We start from the raw sequence: 16,519 nt of genomic DNA, 5'->3' as shown, positions 1-16,519 counted from the left end.
AAAAAGAATGGAGCTCATTTATTTTGAGTTGACTGATGCATCAGTACGTGAATCAAAGTAAACGAATGTAAAAAATACCCATTCAAATCGATCCGTTTTCAACTAGAGAGATTGAGATGTGTCGTATCTGTCTCAAGCCTCCATAACTGTTTATGTTACACCTCCACATCTGCAATGAAAGGTGGTGGAGCTAGAGCGGTGTTAGTCAAACCATGAGACATACCTATAATCGGTCTTCTCACAAAAACATCTGTAGCTTCTGAACCGTTTGACCTACAAAATCGTATGACCACTCCCTGGAAAGGGGAGACCCTCACGAACACGGTGGTGTTCTCAATTTGTCTCTACGTCCCCCACAAGTGTCAGGGGACTCGTCTGAAGTCGGAACCCTTTATGTGCCAACTTCTGTTTGTAGAATCCAAAATCTTTGGGCTACAAACTAATGTGACCCCACTTGTCACAATGTTCTCAGTTTTGCCCTACGTTCTCCACAAGTGTCACGGGACAAATCTGAAGGTAACAGGTACTGATTAAAATGATAGATTTTTTAACCAGGGACCTCTCGCACCCTAAGCCATAATCGTACACCTACACCAACGATCCGTTTGGTCAAAGAATTTTCACTTTCCACAAAAATGACGGTCAGGATATAAATCGATGTCTCCATGTTGCTAGCGAGCTTCAAGTCGCATTGGTGGTATAGTGGTGAGCATAGCTGCCTTCCAAGCAGTTGACCCGGGTTCGATTCCCGGCCAATGCAGAGCATGAGATATTCACTAGTTTTAGGGGCTGGGTGTAATTTCAAGTGTATTACATTGGAATCAATGTTCGTGGAAGTCCGATTTGCTCTTACTTTTTGCAGGTTTTCAAAATGAAGTGCGACATTGAGCCAACTAGTGAATATCACAATAGATTAGCTGTCCATCGCCGAAAGCATTCAGCCACCTCGTCCTGCGCCCAAGAGGTGGCTGTTTGCGACCAGTGGCCTGAGATCTGCCTGTCTGAGCTTGTTAAAAGATCTGCAAAAGGGCTCATCCGGGATTTGAACCCGGGACCTCTCGCACCCTAAGCGAGAATCATACCCCTAGACCAACGAGCCTTACACAAGAAGAAAATTGTTTTGCTTTCTGCGGCAATGACAATGAGGATATCCATTGTTCTTGTCCATGGTGCTTGGAAAGATTGAACCTCATGTGAGTGTTTGTGCTATACTTGTGAGCATAGCAGTCTTCCAAACTGTTGACCAGGCTTCAGTTCAAATCTTTTGTATTTCATCTGCTGTGTTTTTCACATTCTGTCTTCTTAAGCCGCGACAGCAAACTGATGATGAGTGTTGACAAATGAATATTGAGCAAAATGAGATCAATTCATATTTTAAAAGAGAAACTGAAAAAAATACAACTTCAAAAAGAATGGAGCTCATTTATTTTGAGTTGACTGATGCATCAGTACGTGAATCAAAGTAAACGAATGTAAAAAATACCCATTCAAATCGATCCGTTTTCAACTAGAGAGATTGAGATGTGTCGTATCTGTCTCAAGCCTCCATAACTGTTTATGTTACACCTCCACATCTGCAATGAAAGGTGGTGGAGCTAGAGCGGTGTTAGTCAAACCATGAGACATACCTATAATCGGTCTTCTCACAAAAACATCTGTAGCTTCTGAACCGTTTGACCTACAAAATCGTATGACCACTCCCTGGAAAGGGGAGACCCTCACGAACACGGTGGTGTTCTCAATTTGTCTCTACGTCCCCCACAAGTGTCAGGGGACTCGTCTGAAGTCGGAACCCTTTATGTGCCAACTTCTGTTTGTAGAATCCAAAATCTTTGGGCTACAAACTAATGTGACCCCACTTGTCACAATGTTCTCAGTTTTGCCCTACGTTCTCCACAAGTGTCACGGGACAAATCTGAAGGTAACAGGTACTGATTAAAATGATAGATTTTTTAACCAGGGACCTCTCGCACCCTAAGCCATAATCGTACACCTACACCAACGATCCGTTTGGTCAAAGAATTTTCACTTTCCACAAAAATGACGGTCAGGATATAAATCGATGTCTCCATGTTGCTAGCGAGCTTCAAGTCGCATTGGTGGTATAGTGGTGAGCATAGCTGCCTTCCAAGCAGTTGACCCGGGTTCGATTCCCGGCCAATGCAGAGCATGAGATATTCACTAGTTTTAGGGGCTGGGTGTAATTTCAAGTGTATTACATTGGAATCAATGTTCGTGGAAGTCCGATTTGCTCTTACTTTTTGCAGGTTTTCAAAATGAAGTGCGACATTGAGCCAACTAGTGAATATCACAATAGATTAGCTGTCCATCGCCGAAAGCATTCAGCCACCTCGTCCTGCGCCCAAGAGGTGGCTGTTTGCGACCAGTGGCCTGAGATCTGCCTGTCTGAGCTTGTTAAAAGATCTGCAAAAGGGCTCATCCGGGATTTGAACCCGGGACCTCTCGCACCCTAAGCGAGAATCATACCCCTAGACCAACGAGCCTTACACAAGAAGAAAATTGTTTTGCTTTCTGCGGCAATGACAATGAGGATATCCATTGTTCTTGTCCATGGTGCTTGGAAAGATTGAACCTCATGTGAGTGTTTGTGCTATACTTGTGAGCATAGCAGTCTTCCAAACTGTTGACCAGGCTTCAGTTCAAATCTTTTGTATTTCATCTGCTGTGTTTTTCACATTCTGTCTTCTTAAGCCGCGACAGCAAACTGATGATGAGTGTTGACAAATGAATATTGAGCAAAATGAGATCAATTCATATTTTAAAAGAGAAACTGAAAAAAATACAACTTCAAAAAGAATGGAGCTCATTTATTTTGAGTTGACTGATGCATCAGTACGTGAATCAAAGTAAACGAATGTAAAAAATACCCATTCAAATCGATCCGTTTTCAACTAGAGAGATTGAGATGTGTCGTATCTGTCTCAAGCCTCCATAACTGTTTATGTTACACCTCCACATCTGCAATGAAAGGTGGTGGAGCTAGAGCGGTGTTAGTCAAACCATGAGACATACCTATAATCGGTCTTCTCACAAAAACATCTGTAGCTTCTGAACCGTTTGACCTACAAAATCGTATGACCACTCCCTGGAAAGGGGAGACCCTCACGAACACGGTGGTGTTCTCAATTTGTCTCTACGTCCCCCACAAGTGTCAGGGGACTCGTCTGAAGTCGGAACCCTTTATCTGCCAACTTCTGTTTGTAGAATCCCAAATCTTTGGCCTCCAAACTAATGTGACCCCACTTGTCACAATGTTCTCAGTTTTGCCCTACGTTCCCCACAAGTGTCACGGGACTAATCTGTAGGTAACAGGTACTGATTAAAATAATAGATTTTTTAACCAGGGACCTCTCTCACCCTAAGCCATAATAGTACAACTACACCAATGATCCGTTTGGTCAAAGAATTTTCACTTTCCACAAAAATGACGGTCAGGATATGAATCGATGTCTCCATGTTGCTTCAGAGATTCAAATAGCATTGGTGGTATAGTGGTGAGCATAGCTGCCTTCCAAGTAGTTGACCCGGGTTTGATTCCTGGCCAATGCAGAGCATGAGATATTGGCTAGTTTTAGGGGCTGGGTGTCATTTCAAGTGTATTACATTGGAATCAATATTCGTGGAAGTCCAGATTTGCTCTTCCTTTTTGCAGGTTTTCTAAATGTAGTGCGTCATTGAGCCAACTAGTGAATATCACAATAGATTACGCTGTCCATCGCCTAAACCATTCAGCCACCTCGTCCTGCGCCCAAGAGGTGGCTGTTTGCGACCAGTGGCCTGAGATCTGCCTGTCTGAGCTTGTTAAAAGATCTGCAAAAGGGCTCATCCGGGATTTGAACCCGGGACCTCTCGCACCCTAAGCGAGAATCATACCCCTAGACCAACGAGCCTTACACAATAACAAAATAGTTTTGCTTTCTGCGGCAATGACAATGAGGATATCCATTGTTCTTGTCCATGGTGCTTGGAAAGACTGAACCTCATGTGAGTGTTTGTGCTATACTTGTGAGCATAGCAGTCTTCCAAACTGTTGACCAGGCTTCAGTTCAAATCTTTTGTATTTCATCTGCTGTGTTTTTCACATTCTGTCTTCTTAAGCCGCGACAGCAAACTGATGATGAGTGTTGACAAATGAATATTGAGCAAAATGAGATCAATTAATATTTTAAAAGAGAAACTGAAAAAATAAAACTTCAAAAAGAATGGAGCTCATTTATTTTGAGTTGACTGATGCATCAGTACGTGAATCAAAGTAAACGAATGTAAAAAATACCCATTCAAATCGATCAGTTTTCAACTAGAAAGATTGAGATGTGTCGTATCTGTCTCAAGCCTCCATAACTGTTTATGTTACACCTCCACATCTGCAATGAAAGGTGGTGGAGCTAGAGCGGTGTTAGTCAAACCATGAGACATACCTATAATCGGTCTTCTCACAAAAACATCTGTAGCTTCTGAACCGTTTGACCTACAAATTCGTATGACCACTCCCTGGAAAGGGGAGACCCGCACGAACACGGTGGTGTTCCCAATTTGTCTCTACGTCCCCCACAAGTGTCAGGGGACCCGTCTGAAGTCGGAACCCTTTATGTGCCAACTTCTGTTTGTAGAATCCAAAATCTTTGGGCAACAAACTAATGTGACCCCACTTGTCACAATGTTCTCAGTTTTGCCCTACGTTCCCCACAAGTGTCACGGGACTAATCTGAAGGTAACAGGTACTGATTAAAATGATAGATTTTTTAACCAGGGACCTCTCGCATCCTAAGCCATAATCGTACACCTACACCAACGATCCGTTTGGTCAAAAAATTTTCACTTTCCACAAAAATGACGGTCAGGATATGAATCGATGTCTCCATGTTGCTAGCTAGCTTCACATAGCATTGGTGGTATAGTGGTGAGCATAGCTGCCTTCCAAGCAGTTGACCCGGGTTCGATTCCAGGCCAATGCAGAGCATGAGATATTCACTGGTTTTAGGTGCTGGGTGTAATTTCAAGTGTATTACATTGGAATCAATCTTCGTGGAAGTCCAATTTGCTCTTCCTTTTTGCAGGTTTTCTAAATGAAGTGCGACATTGAGCCAACTAGTGAATATCACAATAGATTAGCTGTCCATCGCCTAAACCATTCAGCCACCTCGTCCTGCGCCCAAGAGGTGGCTGTTTGCGACCAGTGGCCTGAGATCTGCCTGTCTGAGCTTGTTAAAAGATCTGCAAAAGGGCTCATCCGGGATTTGAACCCGGGACCTCTCGCACCCTAAGCGAGAATCATACCCCTAGACCAACGAGCCTTACACAATAACAAAATAGTTTTGCTTTCTGCGGCAATGACAATGAGGATATCCATTGTTCTTGTCCATGGTGCTTGGAAAGACTGAACCTCATGTGAGTGTTTGTGCTATACTTGTGAGCATAGCAGTCTTCCAAACTGTTGACCAGGCTTCAGTTCAAATCTTTTGTATTTCATCTGCTGTGTTTTTCACATTCTGTCTTCTTAAGCCGCGACAGCAAACTGATGATGAGTGTTGACAAATGAATATTGAGCAAAATGAGATCAATTAATATTTTAACTACAAACTAATGTGACCCCACTTGTCACAATGTTCTCAGTTTTGCCCTACGTTCCCCACAAGTGTCACGGGACTAATCTGAAGGTAACAGGTACTGATTAAAATGATAGATTTTTTAACCAGGGACCTCTCGCACCCTAAGCCATAATCGTACACCTACACCAACGATCCGTTTGGTCAAAGAATTTTCACTTTCCACAAAAATGACGGTCAGGATATGAATCGATGTCTCCATGTTGCTTAGCTAGCTTCACATAGCATTGGTGGTATAGTGGTGAGCATAGCTGCCTTCCAAGCAGTTGACCCGGGTTTGATTCCCGGCCAATGCAGAGCATGAGATATTCACTAGTTTTAGGGGCTGGGTGTCATTTCAAGTGTATTACATTGGAATCAATGTCCTTGTTCGTGGAAGTCAGATTTGCTCTTACTTTTTGCAGGTTTTCTAAATGAAGTGCGACATTGAGCCAACTAGTGAATATCACAATAGATTACGCAGTCCATCGCCTAAACCATTCAGCCACCTCGTCCTGCGCCCAAGAGGTGGCTGTTTGCGACCAGTGGCCAGAGATCTGCCTGTCTGAGCTTGTTAAAAGATCTGCAAAAGGGCTCATCCGGGATTTGAACCCGGGACCTCTCGCACCCTAAGCGAGAATCATACCCCTAGACCAACGAGCCTTAGACAAGAATAAAATTGTTTTGCTTTCTGCGGCAATGACAATGAGGATATCCATTGTTCTTGTCCATGGTGCTTGGAAAGATTGAACCTCATGTGAGTGTTTGTGCTATACTTGTGAGCATAGCAGTCTTCCAAACTGTTGACCAGGCTTCAGTTCAAATCTTTTGTATTTCATCTGCTGTGTCTTTCACACTCTGTCTTCTTAAGCCGCGACAGCAAACTGATGATGAGTGTTGACAAATGAATATTGAGCAAAATGAGATCAATTAATATTTTAAAAGAGAAAATGAAAAAATTAAACTTCAAAAAGAATGGAGCTCATTTATTTTGAGTTGACTGATGCATCAGTACGTGAATCAAAGTAAACGAATGTAAAAAAGACCCATTCAAATCGATCAGTTTTCAACTAGAGAGATTGAGATGTGTCGTATCTGTCTCAAGCCTCCATAACTGTTTATGTTACACCTCCACATCTGCAATGAAAGGTGGTGGAGCTAGAGCGGTGTTAGTCAAACCATGAGACATACCTATAATCGGTCTTCTCACAAAAACATCTGTAGCTTCTGAACCGTTTGACCTACAAATTCGTATGACCACTCCCTGGAAAGGGGAGACCCTCACGAACACGGTGGTGTTCCCAATTTGTCTCTACGTCCCCCACAAGTGTCAGGGGACCCGTCTGAAGTCGGAACCCTTTATGTGCCAACTTCTGTTTGTAGAATCCAAAATCTTTGGGCAACAAACTAATGTGACCCCACTTGTCACAATGTTCTCAGTTTTGCCCTACGTTCCCCACAAGTGTCACGGGACTAATCTGAAGGTAACAGGTACTGATTAAAATGATAGATTTTTTAACCAGGGACCTCTCGCATCCTAAGCCATAATCGTACACCTACACCAACGATCCGTTTGGTCAAAGAATTTTCACTTTCCACAAAAATGACGGTCAGGATATGAATCGATGTCTCCATGTTGCTAGCGAGCTTCACATAGCATTGGTGGTATAGTGGTGAGCATAGCTGCCTTCCAAGCAGTTGACCCGGGTTTGATTCCAGGCCAATGCAGAGCATGAGATATTCACTGGTTTTAGGGGCTGGGTGTAATTTCAAGTGTATTACATTGGAATCAATCTTCGTGGAAGTCCAATTTGCTCTTCCTTTTTGCAGGTTTTCTAAATGAAGTGCGACATTGAGCCAACTAGTGAATATCACAATAGATTAGCTGTCCATCGCCTAAACCATTCAGCCACCTCGTCCTGCGCCCAAGAGGTGGCTGTTTGCGACCAGTGGCCTGAGATCTGCCTGTCTGAGCTTGTTAAAAGATCTGCAAAAGGGCTCATCCGGGATTTGAACCCGGGACCTCTCGCACCCTAAGCGAGAATCATACCCCTAGACCAACGAGCCTTACACAATAACAAAATAGTTTTGCTTTCTGTGGCAATGACAATGAGGATATCCATTGTTCTTGTCCATGGTGCTTGGAAAGACTGAACCTCATGTGAGTGTTTGTGCTATACTTGTGAGCATAGCAGTCTTCCAAACTGTTGACCAGGCTTCAGTTCAAATCTTTTGTATTTCATCTGCTGTGTTTTTCACATTCTGTCTTCTTAAGCCGCGACAGCAAACTGATGATGAGTGTTGACAAATGAATATTGAGCAAAATGAGATCAATTAATATTTTAAAAGAGAAACTGAAAAAATAAAACTTCAAAAAGAATGGAGCTCATTTATTTTGAGTTGACTGATGCATCAGTACGTGAATCAAAGTAAACGAATGTAAAAAATACCCATTCAAATCGATCAGTTTTCAACTAGAGAGATTGAGATGTGTCGTATCTGTCTCAAGCCTCCATAACTGTTTATGTTACACCTCCACATCTGCAATGAAAGGTGGTGGAGCTAGAGCGGTGTTAGTCAAACCATGAGACATACCTATAATCGGTCTTCTCACAAAAACATCTGCAGCTTCTGAACCGTTTGACCTACAAATTCGTATGACCACTCCCTGGAAAGGGGAGACCCTCACGAACACGGTGGTGTTCCCACTTTGTCTCTACGTCCCCCACAAGTGTCAGGGGACCCGTCTGAAGTCGGAACCCTTTATGTGCCAACTTCTGTTTGTAGAATCCAAAATCTTTGGGCAACAAACTAATGTGACCCCACTTGTCACAATGTTCTCAGTTTTGCCCTACGTTCCCCACAAGTGTCACGGGACTAATCTGAAGGTAACAGGTACTGATTAAAATGATAGATTTTTTAACCAGGGACCTCTCGCATCCTAAGCCATAATCGTACACCTACACCAACGATCCGTTTGGTCAAAATTTTTTCACTTTCCACAAAAATGACGGTCAGGATATGAATCGATGTCTCCATGTTGCTAGCGAGCTTCACATAGCATTGGTGGTATAGTGGTGAGCATAGCTGCCTTCCAAGCAGTTGACCCGGGTTTGATTCCAGGCCAATGCAGAGCATGAGATATTCACTGCTTTTAGGTGCTGGGTGTAATTTCAAGTGTATTACATTGGAATCAATCTTCGTGGAAGTCCAATTTGCTCTTCCTTTTTGCAGGTTTTCTAAATGAAGTGCGACATTGAGCCAACTAGTGAATATCACAATAGATTAGCTGTCCATCGCCTAAACCATTCAGCCACCTCGTCCTGCGCCCAAGAGGTGGCTGTTTGCGACCAGTGGCCTGAGATCTGCCTGTCTGAGCTTGTTAAAAGATCTGCAAAAGGGCTCATCCGGGATTTGAACCCGGGACCTCTCGCACCCTAAGCGAGAATCATACCCCTAGACCAACGAGCCTTACACAATAACAAAATAGTTTTGCTTTCTGCGGCAATGACAATGAGGATATCCATTGTTCTTGTCCATGGTGCTTGGAAAGACTGAACCTCATGTGAGTGTTTGTGCTATACTTGTGAGCATAGCAGTCTTCCAAACTGTTGACCAGGCTTCAGTTCAAATCTTTTGTATTTCATCTGCTGTGTTTTTCACATTCTGTCTTCTTAAGCCGCGACAGCAAACTGATGATGAGTGTTGACAAATGAATATTGAGCAAAATGAGATCAATTAATATTTTAAAAGAGAAACTGAAAAAATAAAACTTCAAAAAGAATGGAGCTCATTTATTTTGAGTTGACTGATGCATCAGTACGTGAATCAAAGTAAACGAATGTAAAAAATACCCATTCAAATCGATCAGTTTTCAACTAGAGAGATTGAGATGTGTCGTATCTGTCTCAAGCCTCCATAACTGTTTATGTTACACCTCCACATCTGCAATGAAAGGTGGTGGAGCTAGAGCGGTGTTAGTCAAACCATGAGACATACCTATAATCGGTCTTCTCACAAAAACATCTGTAGCTTCTGAACCGTTTGACCTACAAATTCGTATGACCACTCCCTGGAAAGGGGAGACCCTCACGAACACGGTGGTGTTCCCAATTTGTCTCTACGTCCCCCACAAGTGTCAGGGGACCCGTCTGAAGTCGGAACCCTTTATGTGCCAACTTCTGTTTGTAGAATCCAAAATCTTTGGGCAACAAACTAATGTGACCCCACTTGTCACAATGTTCTCAGTTTTGCCCTACGTTCCCCACAAGTGTCACGGGACTAATCTGAAGGTAACAGGTACTGATTAAAATGATAGATTTTTTAACCAGGGACCTCTCGCATCCTAAGCCATAATCGTACACCTACACCAACGATCCGTTTGGTCAAAGAATTTTCACTTTCCACAAAAATGACGGTCAGGATATGAATCGATGTCTCCATGTTGCTAGTGAGCTTCACATAGCATTGGTGGTATAGTGGTGAGCATAGCTGCCTTCCAAGCAGTTGACCCGGGTTCGATTCCAGGCCAATGCAGAGCATGAGATATTCACTGGTTTTAGGGGCTGGGTGTAATTTCAAGTGTATTACATTGGAATCAATCTTCGTGGAAGTCCAATTTGCTCTTACTTTTTGCAGGTTTTCTAAATGAAGTGCGACATTGAGCCAACTAGTGAATATCACAATAGATTAGCTGTCCATCGCCTAAACCATTCAGCCACCTCGTCCTGCGCCCAAGAGGTGGCTGTTTGCGACCAGTGGCCTGAGATCTGCCTGTCTGAGCTTGTTAAAAGATCTGCAAAAGGGCTCATCCGGGATTTGAACCCGGGACCTCTCGCACCCTAAGCGAGAATCATACCCCTAGACCAACGAGCCTTACACAATAACAAAATAGTTTTGCTTTCTGCGGCAATGACAATGAGGATATCCATTGTTCTTGTCCATGGTGCTTGGAAAGACTGAACCTCATGTGAGTGTTTGTGCTATACTTGTGAGCATAGCAGTCTTCCAAACTGTTGACCAGGCTTCAGTTCAAATCTTTTGTATTTCATCTGCTGTGTTTTTCACATTCTGTCTTCTTAAGCCGCGACAGCAAACTGATGATGAGTGTTGACAAATGAATATTGAGCAAAATGAGATCAATTAATATTTTAAAAGAGAAACTGAAAAAATAAAACTTCAAAAAGAATGGAGCTCATTTATTTTGAGTTGACTGATGCATCAGTACGTGAATCAAAGTAAACGAATGTAAAAAATACCCATTCAAATCGATCAGTTTTCAACTAGAGAGATTGAGATGTGTCGTATCTGTCTCAAGCCTCCATAACTGTTTATGTTACACCTCCACATCTGCAATGAAAGGTGGTGGAGCTAGAGCGGTGTTAGTCAAACCATGAGACATACCTATAATCGGTCTTCTCACAAAAACATCTGTAGCTTCTGAACCGTTTGACCTACAAATTCGTATGACCACTCCCTGGAAAGGGGAGACCCTCACGAACACGGTGGTGTTCCCAATTTGTCTCTACGTCCCCCACAAGTGTCAGGGGACCCGTCTGAAGTCGGAACCCTTTATGTGCCAACTTCTGTTTGTAGAATCCAAAATCTTTGGGCAACAAACTAATGTGACCCCACTTGTCACAATGTTCTCAGTTTTGCCCTACGTTCCCCACAAGTGTCACGGGACTAATCTGAAGGTAACAGGTACTGATTAAAATGATAGATTTTTTAACCAGGGACCTCTCGCATCCTAAGCCATAATCGTACACCTACACCAACGATCCGTTTGGTCAAAGAATTTTCACTTTCCACAAAAATGACGGTCAGGATATGAATCGATGTCTCCATGTTGCTAGCGAGCTTCACATAGCATTGGTGGTATAGTGGTGAGCATAGCTGCCTTCCAAGCAGTTGACCCGGGTTCGATTCCAGGCCAATGCAGAGCATGAGATATTCACTGGTTTTAGGGGCTGGGTGTAATTTCAAGTGTATTACATTGGAATCAATCTTCGTGGAAGTCCAATTTGCTCTTCCTTTTTGCAGGTTTTCTAAATGAAGTGCGACATTGAGCCAACTAGTGAATATCACAATAGATTAGCTGTCCATCGCCTAAACCATTCAGCCACCTCGTCCTGCGCCCAAGAGGTGGCTGTTTGCGACCAGTGGCCTGAGATCTGCCTGTCTGAGCTTGTTAACCTCTTGGGGCTAGGTGGGACGCTAGCGTGCCACCTGTGGTGCACTCCATCAACAGCAGGTGCATTTCAAGAGCGGCAAATTTGAATCCAAATAAATGTCAAAATTCAAATTTTTCAAAAATACAACTATGTTACACCATTTGAAAGATAAACATCTCCTTAATCTAACCACGTTTTACGATTTCAAAAAGGTTTTACGGCGAAAGCATAAATTTAGAGTATGTTAGGACAGTACATTTACAAGAGTTGTGTGTAATGTTTTGTCAAGTCAAAGACAGGGTCACCAAAACCATAAAACCAGCTAAAATGATACACTAACCTTTTACAATCTCCATCAGATGACACTCCTAGGACATTATGTTAGACAATGCATGCATTTTTAGTTCTATCAAGTTCATATTTATATACAAAAACAGCGTTTTACTATGGCATTGATGTTGAGGAAATCGTTTCCCTCCAATAACCGGCAGTCAAGTCAGCGTCAGAAATTAAATAATTAAAATTAGAAAACATTGGTAAAATATTATATTGTCATTTAAAGAATTATAGATTTACATCTTTTGAACGCAATCAACTTGCCAGATTTAAAAATAACCTTACTGGGAAATCACACTTTGCAATAATCTGAGCACTGTGCCCAGAAAAATACGCGTTGCGATACAGACTAGACGTCATGTTGGGGAGATCTAAAATCGAAAATACTATGTAAATAATCCATTACCTTTGATTCTCTTCATCAGATGTCACTTCCAGGTATCACAGGTCCATAACGAATGTAGTTTTGTTCAAAAAAGCTCATCATTTATGTCCAAAAATCTCCGTCTCGTTAGCACATGATGTAAGCCAGCCGGACTTCTCGTCATGAACGAGGGGAAAAAATATATTTCCGTTCGTTCAAACATGTCAAACGTTGTATAGCATAAATCATTAGGGCCTTTTTTAACCAGAACATGAATAATATTCAAGGTGGACGAATGCATAGCCTTTTATAACGTATTGGAACGAGGGTACCCAACATGAAGTAGCGCGCCAGGTGTCTAATGGGACATCACCGTTCCATGGCTCTTGTTCGGTCAGATCTCCCTCCAGAAGACTCAAAACACTTTGTAAAGGCTGGTGACATCTAGTGGAAGCAATAGGAAGTGCCAAAATATTCCTAAACCCCTGTGTTTTTCAATGGGAGAGGTTTAAACTCAATACAACACATCAGGTATCCACTTCCTGTCAGAAAATGTCTCAGGGTTTTGCCTGCCAAATGAGTTCTGTTATACTCACAGACACCATTCAAACAGTTTTGGAAACTTTAGAGTGTTTTCTATCCATATATAATAAGTATATGCATATTCTAGTTACTGGGTAGGATTAGTAACCAGATTAAATCGGGTACATTTTTTTTATCCAGACGTGCAAATGCTGCCCCCTAGACCCAACAGGTTAAAAGATCTGCAAAAGGGCTCATCCGGGATTTGAACCCGGGACCTCTCGCACCCTAAGCGAGAATCATACCCCTAGACCAACGAGCCTTACACAATAACAAAATAGTTTTGCTTTCTGCGGCAATGACAATGAGGATATCCATTGTTCTTGTCCATGGTGCTTGGAAAGACTGAACCTCATGTGAGTGTTTGTGCTATACTTGTGAGCATAGCAGTCTTCCAAACTGTTGACCAGGCTTCAGTTCAAATCTTTTGTATTTCATCTGCTGTGTTTTTCACATTCTGTCTTCTTAATTAAGCCGCGACAGCAAACTGATGATGAGTGTTGACAAATGAATATTGAGCAAAATGAGATCAATTAATATTTTAAAAGAGAAACTGAAAAAATAAAACTTCAAAAAGAATGGAGCTCATTTATTTTGAGTTGACTGATGCATCAGTACGTGAATCAAAGTAAACGAATGTAAAAAATACCCATTCAAATCGATCAGTTTTCAACTAGAAAGATTGAGATGTGTCGTATCTGTCTCAAGCCTCCATAACTGTTTATGTTACACCTCCACATCTGCAATGAAAGGTGGTGGAGCTAGAGCGGTGTTAGTCAAACCATGAGACATACCTATAATCGGTCTTCTCACAAAAACATCTGTAGCTTCTGAACCGTTTGACCTACAAATTCGTATGACCACTCCCTGGAAAGGGGAGACCCGCACGAACACGGTGGTGTTCCCAATTTGTCTCTACGTCCCCCACAAGTGTCAGGGGACCCGTCTGAAGTCGGAACCCTTTATGTGCCAACTTCTGTTTGTAGAATCCAAAATCTTTGGGCAACAAACTAATGTGACCCCACTTGTCACAATGTTCTCAGTTTTGCCCTACGTTCCCCACAAGTGTCACGGGACTAATCTGAAGGTAACAGGTACTGATTAAAATGATAGATTTTTTAACCAGGGACCTCTCGCATCCTAAGCCATAATCGTACACCTACACCAACGATCCGTTTGGTCAAAGAATTTTCACTTTCCACAAAAATGACGGTCAGGATATGAATCGATGTCTCCATGTTGCGAGCGAGCTTCACATAGCATTGGTGGTATAGTGGTGAGCATAGCTGCCTTCCAAGCAGTTGACCCGGGTTTGATTCCAGGCCAATGCAGAGCATGAGATATTCACTGGTTTTAGGTGCTGGGTGTAATTTCAAGTGTATTACATTGGAATCAATCTTCGTGGAAGTCCAATTTGCTCTTACTTTTTGCAGGTTTTCTAAATGAAGTGCGACATTGAGCCAACTAGTGAATATCACAATAGATTAGCTGTCCATCGCCTAAACCATTCAGCCACCTCGTCCTGCGCCCAAGAGGTGGCTGTTTGCGACCAGTTGCCTGAGATCTGCCTGTCTGAGCTTGTTAAAAGATCTGCAAAAGGGCTCATCCGGGATTTGAACCCGGGACCTCTCGCAGCCTAAGCGAGAATCATACCCCTAGACCAACGAGCCTTACACAATAACAAAATAGTTTTGCTTTCTGCGGCAATGACAATGAGGATATCCATTGTTCTTGTCCATGGTGCTTGGAAAGACTGAACCTCATGTGAGTGTTTGTGCTATACTTGTGAGCATAGCAGTCTTCCAAACTGTTGACCAGGCTTCAGTTCAAATCTTTTGTATTTCATCTGCTGTGTTTTTCACATTCTGTCTTCTTAAGCCGCGACAGCAAACTGATGATGAGTGTTGACAAATGAATATTGAGCAAAATGAGATCAATTAATATTTTAAAAGAGAAACTGAAAAAATAAAACTTCAAAAAGAATGGAGCTCATTTATTTTGAGTTGACTGATGCATCAGTACGTGAATCAAAGTAAACGAATGTAAAAAATACCCATTCAAATCGATCAGTTTTCAACTAGAGAGATTGAGATGTGTCGTATCTGTCTCAAGCCTCCATAACTGTTTATGTTACACCTCCACATCTGCAATGAAAGGTGGTGGAGCTAGAGCGGTGTTAGTCAAACCATGAGACATACCTATAATCGGTCTTCTCACAAAAACATCTGTAGCTTCTGAACCGTTTGACCTACAAATTCGTATGACCACTCCCTGGAAAGGGGAGACCCGCACGAACACGGTGGTGTTCCCAATTTGTCTCTACGTCCCCCACAAGTGTCAGGGGACCCGTCTGAAGTCGGAACCCTTTATGTGCCAACTTCTGTTTGTAGAATCCAAAATCTTTGGGCAACAAACTAATGTGACCCCACTTGTCACAATGTTCTCAGTTTTGCCCTACGTTCCCCACAAGTGTCACGGGACTAATCTGAAGGTAACAGGTACTGATTAAAATGATAGATTTTTTAACCAGGGACCTCTCGCATCCTAAGCCATAATCGTACACCTACACCAACGATCCGTTTGGTCAAAGAATTTTCACTTTCCACAAAAATGACGGTCAGGATATGAATCGATGTCTCCATGTTGCTAGCGAGCTTCACATAGCATTGGTGGTATAGTGGTGAGCATAGCTGCCTTCCAAGCAGTTGACCCGGGTTTGATTCCAGGCCAATGCAGAGCATGAGATATTCACTGGTTTTAGGTGCTGGGTGTAATTTCAAGTGTATTACATTGGAATCAATCTTCGTGGAAGTCCAATTTGCTCTTCCTTTTTGCAGGTTTTCTAAATGAAGTGCGACATTGAGCCAACTAGTGAATATCACAATAGATTAGCTGTCCATCGCCTAAACCATTCAGCCACCTCGTCCTGCGCCCAAGAGGTGGCTGTTTGCGACCAGTGGCCTGAGATCTGCCTGTCTGAGCTTGTTAAAAGATCTGCAAAAGGGCTCATCCGGGATTTGAACCCGGGACCTCTCGCACCCTAAGCGAGAATCATACCCCTAGACCAACGAGCCTTACACAATAACAAAATAGTTTTGCTTTCTGCGGCAATGACAATGAGGATATCCATTGTTCTTGTCCATGGTGCTTGGAAAGACTGAACCTCATGTGAGTGTTTGTGCTATACTTGTGAGCATAGCAGTCTTCCAAACTGTTGACCAGGCTTCAGTTCAAATCTTTTGTATTTCATCTGCTGTGTTTTTCACATTCTGTCTTCTTAAGCCGCGACAGCAAACTGATGATGAGTGTTGACAAATGAATATTGAGCAAAATGAGATCAATTAATATTTTAAAAGAGAAACTGAAAAAATAAAACTTCAAAAAGAATGGAGCTCATTTATTTTGAGTTGACTGATGCATCAGTACGTGAATCAAAGTAAACGAATGTAAAAAATACC

At 42.5% G+C, this 16,519-nt stretch overlaps 17 non-coding genes across 17 annotated transcripts; 6 read left to right on the top strand and 11 right to left on the bottom strand.

Annotated features, from left to right (window-relative positions):
* The first annotated feature begins 688 nt into the window (after positions 1–688).
* On the top strand, positions 689–760 carry trnag-ucc (transfer RNA glycine (anticodon UCC)). The gene has a single exon. It is a non-coding gene; the product is annotated as a tRNA-Gly (tRNA).
* A 267-nt stretch (positions 761–1,027) lies between these two features.
* On the bottom strand, positions 1,028–1,099 carry trnap-agg (transfer RNA proline (anticodon AGG)). The gene has a single exon. It is a non-coding gene; the product is annotated as a tRNA-Pro (tRNA).
* Positions 1,100–2,093: 994 nt separating this feature from the next.
* On the top strand, positions 2,094–2,165 carry trnag-ucc (transfer RNA glycine (anticodon UCC)). The gene has a single exon. It is a non-coding gene; the product is annotated as a tRNA-Gly (tRNA).
* Positions 2,166–2,432: 267 nt separating this feature from the next.
* On the bottom strand, positions 2,433–2,504 carry trnap-agg (transfer RNA proline (anticodon AGG)). Its single transcript has one exon. It is a non-coding gene; the product is annotated as a tRNA-Pro (tRNA).
* A 1,335-nt stretch (positions 2,505–3,839) lies between these two features.
* Positions 3,840–3,911, bottom strand: trnap-agg (transfer RNA proline (anticodon AGG)). The gene has a single exon. It is a non-coding gene; the product is annotated as a tRNA-Pro (tRNA).
* Positions 3,912–4,904: 993 nt separating this feature from the next.
* On the top strand, positions 4,905–4,976 carry trnag-ucc (transfer RNA glycine (anticodon UCC)). The gene has a single exon. It is a non-coding gene; the product is annotated as a tRNA-Gly (tRNA).
* A 267-nt stretch (positions 4,977–5,243) lies between these two features.
* Positions 5,244–5,315, bottom strand: trnap-agg (transfer RNA proline (anticodon AGG)). Its single transcript has one exon. It is a non-coding gene; the product is annotated as a tRNA-Pro (tRNA).
* Positions 5,316–5,851: 536 nt separating this feature from the next.
* On the top strand, positions 5,852–5,923 carry trnag-ucc (transfer RNA glycine (anticodon UCC)). Its single transcript has one exon. It is a non-coding gene; the product is annotated as a tRNA-Gly (tRNA).
* A 274-nt stretch (positions 5,924–6,197) lies between these two features.
* On the bottom strand, positions 6,198–6,269 carry trnap-agg (transfer RNA proline (anticodon AGG)). The gene has a single exon. It is a non-coding gene; the product is annotated as a tRNA-Pro (tRNA).
* A 1,332-nt stretch (positions 6,270–7,601) lies between these two features.
* trnap-agg (transfer RNA proline (anticodon AGG)) lies at positions 7,602–7,673 on the bottom strand. The gene has a single exon. It is a non-coding gene; the product is annotated as a tRNA-Pro (tRNA).
* Positions 7,674–9,005: 1,332 nt separating this feature from the next.
* trnap-agg (transfer RNA proline (anticodon AGG)) lies at positions 9,006–9,077 on the bottom strand. Its single transcript has one exon. It is a non-coding gene; the product is annotated as a tRNA-Pro (tRNA).
* A 993-nt stretch (positions 9,078–10,070) lies between these two features.
* On the top strand, positions 10,071–10,142 carry trnag-ucc (transfer RNA glycine (anticodon UCC)). The gene has a single exon. It is a non-coding gene; the product is annotated as a tRNA-Gly (tRNA).
* A 267-nt stretch (positions 10,143–10,409) lies between these two features.
* On the bottom strand, positions 10,410–10,481 carry trnap-agg (transfer RNA proline (anticodon AGG)). Its single transcript has one exon. It is a non-coding gene; the product is annotated as a tRNA-Pro (tRNA).
* Positions 10,482–11,474: 993 nt separating this feature from the next.
* trnag-ucc (transfer RNA glycine (anticodon UCC)) lies at positions 11,475–11,546 on the top strand. Its single transcript has one exon. It is a non-coding gene; the product is annotated as a tRNA-Gly (tRNA).
* Positions 11,547–13,251: 1,705 nt separating this feature from the next.
* Positions 13,252–13,323, bottom strand: trnap-agg (transfer RNA proline (anticodon AGG)). Its single transcript has one exon. It is a non-coding gene; the product is annotated as a tRNA-Pro (tRNA).
* Positions 13,324–14,659: 1,336 nt separating this feature from the next.
* On the bottom strand, positions 14,660–14,731 carry trnap-agg (transfer RNA proline (anticodon AGG)). The gene has a single exon. It is a non-coding gene; the product is annotated as a tRNA-Pro (tRNA).
* A 1,332-nt stretch (positions 14,732–16,063) lies between these two features.
* Positions 16,064–16,135, bottom strand: trnap-agg (transfer RNA proline (anticodon AGG)). Its single transcript has one exon. It is a non-coding gene; the product is annotated as a tRNA-Pro (tRNA).
* Positions 16,136–16,519: the final 384 nt, after the last annotated feature.

The sequence above is a fragment of the Salmo salar genome, unplaced genomic scaffold, assembly GCF_965601325.2.
Source record: "Salmo salar unplaced genomic scaffold, fSalSal1 ptg000135l, whole genome shotgun sequence".
NCBI lineage: Eukaryota > Metazoa > Chordata > Actinopteri > Salmoniformes > Salmonidae > Salmo > Salmo salar.
The sequence above is the reverse complement of the archived record's forward strand: the minus strand, read 5'-3'. Positions and strand labels throughout refer to the sequence as shown.